Source organism: Antechinus flavipes, chromosome 2 (assembly GCF_016432865.1).
Source record: "Antechinus flavipes isolate AdamAnt ecotype Samford, QLD, Australia chromosome 2, AdamAnt_v2, whole genome shotgun sequence".
NCBI classification, from domain to species: Eukaryota; Metazoa; Chordata; class Mammalia; order Dasyuromorphia; family Dasyuridae; genus Antechinus; species Antechinus flavipes.
The window spans coordinates 257051397-257059623 of record NC_067399.1 but is presented as its reverse complement, the minus strand read 5'-3'; the positions used below and the strand labels follow the sequence as shown (position 1 = coordinate 257059623).

At 40.9% G+C, this 8227-nt stretch overlaps 1 long non-coding RNA gene across 2 annotated transcripts; it reads right to left on the bottom strand.

Moving 5' to 3' along the window:
- Nucleotides 1-524: 524 nt before the first annotated feature.
- LOC127552475 (uncharacterized) lies at nucleotides 525-7719 on the bottom strand. 2 transcript variants are annotated; one of them, XR_007951402.1, is made up of 3 exons: nucleotides 7539-7719; nucleotides 4830-4944; nucleotides 525-1244 (listed from the first exon to the last, which is right to left on the bottom strand). It is a non-coding gene; the product is annotated as an uncharacterized LOC127552475 (long non-coding RNA). The 2 variants fall into 2 exon arrangements; XR_007951401.1 differs by lacking the exon at nucleotides 7539-7719 and adding an exon at nucleotides 6647-6807.
- Between the last annotated feature and the right edge of the window lie 508 nt (nucleotides 7720-8227).

The window sequence follows — 8227 nt, the reverse complement described above, 5'->3', positions numbered from 1 at the left end:
CAGGACCTGCAGTCTTTTATTTTGGCTGCTGATAAATTATGTACAATTCTAATTGTAGGTCCATCATATTTGAATTTTTTGTTTGTTTCTTGAAAAAATTTTTCTTTGTTCTGGGGTTTTCAAATTTTGCCAATAATATGTTTTTTTCTATAAAGAATCTCTTTGAGGTGATGATTGGTGGATTTTTTTCTATTTCTACTTTCCCCTCGTGTTCTATCATTCCAGAATAATTTTCTTTAATTATATCCTGCATTATTGTGTCAAGATTCTTTTTTGTCACAGTTTTTAGGTAATCCAATTGTTCTTATATTTTTCCTTCTTGATCTGTTATTCATGTTATTCTGTTCTATTTTTTCATTATTTTTTTTTGCTATTTCTTGGTCTCTTTACTAGCTTCTCAGTTCTATTTTCAAAGAATTATTTTCTTCTTTAAGACTCTGTATATGTATATGTATTATATATGCATATGTATATATATGCATTATGTATAACTTGGTTAACTTTTTTTTCATAATTTTCCTGGGGTTTTTTGATTATTTTTATTTTATTATATATATTTTTAATTTTTCCTCAATCTTTTTTAACTTGATTTTTAAAGTCTTTTTTTAGTTCTTCTATAAATTTTTTTCTGGGCAGGGAGCCATTTAGTGTTACTCTTTGGGGTACAAGAGGCTTTTTTAACTTCACTGTCCTCTTCTGAAGATGAACCCTGGACTTCCTTATTATTATAGTAAGTTTCTATGGTTAGATTCTTTCTTCTTTGCCTGTTCATCTCTAATCCTGGGGTTGGGGGATGGTGCTTCTAGCTTCACTTCAGCTGTACCCTCTGACCTGAACCCAAACCAAAAACCCCATCCTCCTGCAAATGCCCGCAGCCAGCAGCATCCCTACTCCACTCTTTCTGTACTCACCAGATGTGCTGGTTCCTTCTTGTCCAGGCCATGTCTCAGCAGTCCAACTACACTTACAGGATAGATACACCTCTGTCCTAGACTCAGACCCCCAGTTCCCCATGTTATCTGGGAGGTCAAAGTTCCTGTGGCTCCAAGTGAGGCTCCAGACAAACCTGGCTAGTCCAGGCTGGCTGTTTCTATGGAGCTAGGTGTTTATACTTCATACAGGTTAAACCCTGTCCTGGAGTCTTTCTTCTGGTCTTCTGAAGTGGTCCCGGGTGGATCCCTGTTCTACCCCAAATGTTGTTTGTGTTTCACCAATCTATGTTCACCATGAGGTACAAATTTGATCTGTTTGTGGGGAAAATCAGGAGAGTTTGAAATTTTCCAACCTACTCTACCATCTTCCCAGAATCCTCCCCCTACTAGTATTATTATTAATGTTAGCATTAGAGCATTGTTTTTCCAGAGTAGGAAATTCATCATCAAACATTTTAGAGATCAAGGTCATAAATGCATTGAAGGGACCCAGGAACAATCATGGGGCAGTGTAATAAATACTAAAAGCATTGAAGTAAGGGGGGATTTATGTTTAAATCTGGCTCTGCTACTTATTACACAACATTTTTAGATTCTATATTTTATCTGGCCAGTTTCCTCATCTCTAAAATAAGCATTGGACCAGATGACTTCTGAGATTTTTTCCAAATTTACATCTCTGATCCTATGATCCCAAATTACCCATATTGACCAGAATGGGGAGATAGGGAGAGTTAGGGATTTACTTTCCCAGTAATTATCTTTTATTAATTTTTCTTGTGCCTCTTGGAAAACTTTGAAAGATCAAAGCTGTAATTGTGAAGAAACTATATGGTTCAATGAAAAAGAAGTATAAGACTTGGGAATCAGGAAGGTTAGTATCAAATCTTGTCTCTCGGGTTTTTGGACTTAGAGCCCCAGGAAAAGCATTTAATCTCTTGGAGCTCAATTTTCTTGTATGTAAAATGGGAATGATAGTATTTGCATCTGTAACTCTTAAAGACTAGAAGTCTTATGCCAAATTGCATTACTAGGATTCCAGTCAATTTGTTGCATATTTTCAGGACTTTTTCTCAAGTCAAGGTGAAGAAGAAAAGCATTCCAAGTTTAGGGAACAGGTAGTACAAAGGCTTGGAGGTGAGAAAGGTACCATTATTCCATACCATTTGAGAAACAGTAATTTACTAAGCACTTTCTTTTTCTTTCAAGACTCTTTGAAGTAAGGGGCAGTTAAATTCAGTTTCAATTGATCAAGGATGGACAGAAGCAGCTACACCCAAAGAAAGAACACTGGGAAATGAATATAAACTGCTTGCATTTTTGTTTTTCTTCCCGGGTTATTTATACCTTCTGAATTCAATTCTCCCTGTGCAACAAGAATACTGTTCGGTTCTGCACACATATATTGTATCTAGAATATACTGTAACCTATTTAACATGTAAAAGACTGCTTGCCATCTGGGGGAGGGGGTGAAGGGAGGGAGGGGAAAAATCGGAACAGAAGTGAGTACAAGGGATAATGCTGTAAAAAATTACCCTGGCATTGGTTCTGTCAATAAAAAGTTAAAAAAAAAAAAAAGAAGAAGAAGTAAGGGGCAGCTAGATAGTGGATTGAGCACCAGCCCTGAAGTCAGGAGAACCTGAGTTCAAATCTGGACTCAGACACTTAACACTTCCTAGCTGTGTGACCCTGGACAAGTCACTTTACCCCAATTACCTCAGAAAAAAAAAACTCTTTGAGGTAGGTAGTGCATGTATTATTTTGACAACTAATTAGCTGAATCTCTGAAAACTTAATTAAGTTGTCCAGGCTCATGACACCAGAATTAAAACTAGAAACACAAGTCTTTTTGTTTCCAAGGAAAAAACCTTGGAGATTTTGTTCCTACACTACTATGACCAAGGACTGAGCCTTCAGACAACTCTAGAATTTAGGGGTTGGAAGCCAGAAAAAGGAAACATACAAGGTCAGTGAGATAGGAGGTGAACTAGGAGAATATAGCATTTTGGGACAGTGGTGCAGTGTCTTCCTGCCAAGGAAGAAGGGATTAATCAAGAAGGACAAAGTGAACAACATTTGTGTAAAGAGGCCAGAAGTCAAGGAGGATAAGACCGGAAAAAATAGCATTAGTCGTGGGAGTCTGAAGTGGTTGGTGGCCTTGGAGAGAATAGTTTTAATTGAATGGAATCCTAAGAGCAGTTTACAAGTGAGTGGGAAGTAAGGAAGATGAAGTAATTCGTGGAAATGAATCTACAGTGAAGTACAGGACAGGAGTTCAAGAAAGATAAAAGAGGGAAAGGGAAGGTATTTAGCAGTGGCCGAAATTGGTCAAGTCTGTAGACAGTGGGATTAGGAGTCACTGGAAAGGAAGAGATTGAACATGAAAGAGATGAAAGACAATATGACTAACATGGAAACATGTTTTACATGATATATATTACATGATATGTATAACCTAAATCAAATTGTTTACCGTATTTTAGGGAGGACAGAAAAGAGGGGGAAAATTTGGAACTCAAAAATTATATTTAAAAATGAATGTTTAAACTTGTCTTTACATGTAATTGGAAAAAATACTATTTAAAAGAAAAAAGGAAAGAAAAGAAAGAAATAAAGAAGATGGTGGGGAGGGGATCCTAGAAGACATAAGAGGAGATGTCATCAAGAATGAAGATAGAAAGACTTAATAAAGAATGAAGAGAACCTCATTCTCTGAAATCAAAGGAAAAGAAAGTGAGATGAAATCTAGGGCTACTATAGTAGTGTGTGGAGATAAAGGAGGGTTACATAAAAGAGTTTATTTCTATCAGTTTCATTATTTTCTATAAAGTAGCTAAAAATCCCCTTTGAAAGAAGATAGAGAAGAGTAGGAAAGGAAGATGGAATTAATGAAAGAAAATATCTCCAATAAGTGTTGTGGGGAGACCAAGAAAATCAGGAAAAATAAATATGTAACTTGCCCAGTGTCTTCAAATGGATAGTTAGAACCAACAACTGATAGAAAACTTGCCTCTTCCTCCCAAAGGGCAAAGTAGCCTTCAAGTTGAGGAAGGAAGTGGAAGCAAGGAGCTGGAATAGCAATGTGGGAGATGAGGTTGGAGATCACAGAGGTGGCTGTGTCCAGCGGGGTCTCTGTAAGTGCTAGAGTTTTGGGGTCCCCGGCGGAGGAGGGCCTAGGAATGACCCAAGAAGTGCCCCTTGGGGCAGTAATTAGCAGAGGCCTTCAGGTGGCAGTGTTGAGCCACATAAAGGGTAAAAGGGATGAGGAAGCAAGAGACCTTTGTTAGTCCTTCCAAAGTCTGAGTAAAAATTAGGGACAATCAAATCTTCCTTAACCTCCACCAACAACCTCCAATCTCAGCCACTTTCTTTCCCACCTGATTCCTTAACCCTCCTCTTCTCTCTGACCATTCTAAAGAGATCCTGAGAGATAACATCCTGGCAAAATACTAGGAAAATATGGGGAATTTGGGGATTTGGTTTGGAAAGCACTATTGTTGGGGAGGGATAAACACATATTCCTCACTTTTCCATCCTGCAGGGAGATGTACAGGATGTTTGGAATCCCCGCTTATTCATTCATGGGATGTCCAAAATTGCTGTTCTAGGGCCCACACTCAAATTTTTCAGCACCCAGTTACTGATGATGGTGGGGGATGTGGTCCTAAATTCAAGGCTTCTCTCTGCCTCTCCTAATCTCCTTCCTGCATTCTTCTCTGAATTCCCAGGAAGCTCTTGTCTAACCTCTCAATTTCCCATGGGAATGAAGGAGTTCCATGCTGAGAAAAATCCCTAAACTTAAATTGTAAGGTTTGGACCTAGAAGGTACTTTTAAAGGTCATCTAACCCAATTCTTATATTTTTTAGCTGAGACCCAGGGAAAATAAATGACTTACCTAGATTCACACAACTAATAGAAGAGATCTTTGAACACAAGTCTTCTGATTCCAATAGCAGCATTTTTCCCCCATTGTAACATGCTGACAATCCAAAGTTTTTCTTTCCTGGAATCTGAAAATCATTTTTTAATTGTCAGACACGGTGGATTTCACTTCATTGACTTGAATAGTTTAAACAAATATACTAGTGAATTAGACTTATAAGCCAGAAAGTAAAGGAAAGACACCCTAGAATTGAATTTTGTTTCTAAAACTCTATTTTGGATAATTGAAAGGTGACTAAAAGTATGTTTTTACATTTTGGAGTTTGATAGGACCAGAGTGGATTGAAGTGGGGAGCACAGGAAACATTATGGTATGAGCCTGGCAAGGAAGATCACACCCCAGATCCCTGATTAGACTCCAAGGAGTCCCCTATTCTTTTATTCAGGGTGAGGGACCCAAGGATTAAGGTAGACTCAGGTTTACCCTGAAACTCCACAGAGGCCAACCAATCCTGATACCCAAGAATCTAGCACCCCAAAGAACTTCTGCTCCTCAGACTAACTTTCCTGTTCTTTCAGATCTATGGTCCTGTCCATCTAAACCTTTCATCTATTTGAAAAGAAGTCTGTTTTGCAGACTGTTCTATAAATTACTCCCCTACCTTCCTGAGATTTCTCCATCTTTTATCTCCCACTAAGAATTTTCATCTTCCCAGACTTCTAAGAATTTAAAGTTTCTAGATTCCTGTAAGAATTCTCCCATCCTCCCAAACTTCTTAAAATCCTCCATCTCATTGATGATGGATTTGGCTCTTTTTAGGCCAATTCCAATAGCTTTGTGATAGAGCCATCTGCATCCAGAGAGAGGACTATGGAGATCACAACATAGAATTTTCAATATTGTCATTGTTGTCCTTTGCTTGCTTTTTTTTCTGTCTGGTCTTTTTTTTTCCTTTTTGATCTGATTTTTCTTGTGCAGCATGACAAATGTGGAAATATGTTTAGAAGAATTGTACATGTTTTAAAAAAAAATTCTCCATCTTCTCAATTCCTTTGAAAACTCATGCACCAAATTTTTCAAAATCCCCATCCTCTGGACTCCTACCTTGCCTTTTATTCTAAGGAAAATAAAAATCAGGGCTGTCCCATGTTTTAAGGAACAGTTGAATAGCCTTGCCTGACTGTGGACCCTAACAATTTCAGTCAGCCTTCTTACCCTCCCCCACCACTTCCAAAATGGAAAGGAAACCAAACCCTGTCCTCTCCAGGGCCAACCTGCTGAGGCAGGAATCCTCAGGAGGACCTCAAGCGCCAGCAGATCTAGCCATTCCCATGACCTCAGCCCAGCCTAGACTAGTGCAGTAATCCATATTACTCCATACATATCTCTTTCCTTCCCGCCTTCTCATTTATGACTTCGCTCTTCCAGTGTTTCAAGAGAATCAGTTTAGAGAACTTCACTAAGATCTTGATTCCATCAAAACTTGGTTTTTCAAAAAAAACTTCCTGCCTAAACCCATTGTAGTCAGTGTCCTTAGCACAGCATGGGAGTACATGAATGTTATCTATCTCAGGTTGCCTCTTTTTCTGTGTGTATGATCTGTGCCCATGAAACTCAGGGTAATAATTGCTCCCCTCATACTAAGAGCTTCCTGAGAGACAAGGTTGTCTCCAAGCTACATCACTAAAGGATATGGAGATTTGAGTCACAAGGAAGAAAGAATCACACTGGACTCCCTCTTCAGTCATGCCCTGTCTTCCTTGGATCCAACTTCTGCTTGGCTGAGCAGTAGTTTCAGCTGAATTACCTGAGGGATGGTCAGGGCTTACCTTTGGCTCCTCTCTCCACCCCCTATTTGTGTGTGTGTGCATGTGTGTGTGTGCACGCGCACCCGCGTGCGAGTGTGTCTCCTTATCTCTCTGTCTCTGTTTCTGTCTCTCCCTCTCCCTCTCCCTCTGTCTCCTTTTCCCTCTCCCTGTCTCCCTCTCTCTCTCCCTCTGTCTCTCTGTCTCTTTCTCTCTCTCTCTCTTTCTCTCTCTCTCTCTCTCTCTCTCTCTCTCTCTCTCTCTCTCTCTCTCTCTCTCTCTGTCTTTCTCTCTCTCTCTCTCTCTGTTTCCCTCCCTCTCTCTTCCTCCCTGCCTTTCCCTTTCTCCCCTCTCCCTTTCTCTCTCTCTCTTTCTCTTCCTCTCTCTGTTTCTCTCGACATCTAGTGAAAAATAGGAAGCTCAAGTCATTTATTTTTCTATTTGTGTCCCAGGCCTATGGTCCATTCCCCGCCTCCCTCCCCGCCCTTGACCCCAGCAGACTGGCTTCAGGCGCTTCCCTTCTGGCTTGGGAGCCGGGAGGGAGGGCTGGGCAGCAGATAAAGCCTCAGTGGGAAGTGGTGGGAAGCGCTGGGCTGCTGAACTCTCACACAGGAGTCCCCCCCAGGCCACACTTCCCGTGGTCCCTGGGTTGGGGGAGGTAAGAAGCTGCTACTTCCCTCCCAAGAGCAGCAATCTCAGCTGCTCCCTTGTTGGCACACTGAGCCCCATAAGTACAATCATCTCAGCCATGCTTGCCTCCACCTCCCTCCACTAGACAGACCTCAGGCTTTACTATAGGATTCAAAATATACACACACCTCATCATTAATGCAAGAACCACCCCTTCCTTCATAATCCACTCCAAAGTTGGAGCACCATCACCCTCCTCCCTTAGTCTGTCCCCCTCCTCTCTTACCTCTGTTGAGCTAGTCCCTTCTCCAGGGCCACCACTGTCAATTTGTGCCTAACTCAAGTAGCTTTCTGCTGTAGTCCATCTTCAGGCAAATTTACTTAAATTTAAAATTGTCACTCTGTCTTTGTATCATGATGCCTTTCCACCTTTCAGGGTGTGGTTGGGAAATGAGTCTTCCTGTTCAGTGCTGTCTGTCCTGCCAGGGTCAAAGAGAAGCATGATCTAGAGAACAAACATAGTGTAATGGGAAAAGCACCAGGCCTGTAATCAGGTGTCCTGGGTTCCACCCCCAGTTCTCAAATTAATTAGCTGTGTGACAAGTCATCATCAGCTTCCCTGAACCTATTTCTTTTGAAAGGGGAAGATACCAATCTCACAGGGTTGTTTTGTTAGCGAGAGAGACAGAGATAGAGAAAGACAGACACAGACACAGAAAGACAGAGACAGACATATACACAGAGAGAGACAGACAGAGCGACAGAGAGACAGAGACAGAGACAGGAAGAAGAAGGAGGAGGAAAGAGAGGGGAGAGAGAGAGAAAGAGAAAGAGAGAGAGGAGAGACAGACACATACACAGAGAGAGACAGACAGACAAAGTGACAGAGAGACACAGAGAGACAGACAAAGAGAGAGTCAGAGACAGAGAAAGAGAGAGAGAGAGAGGAAGAAGAAGGAGGAGGAGGAGGAGAGA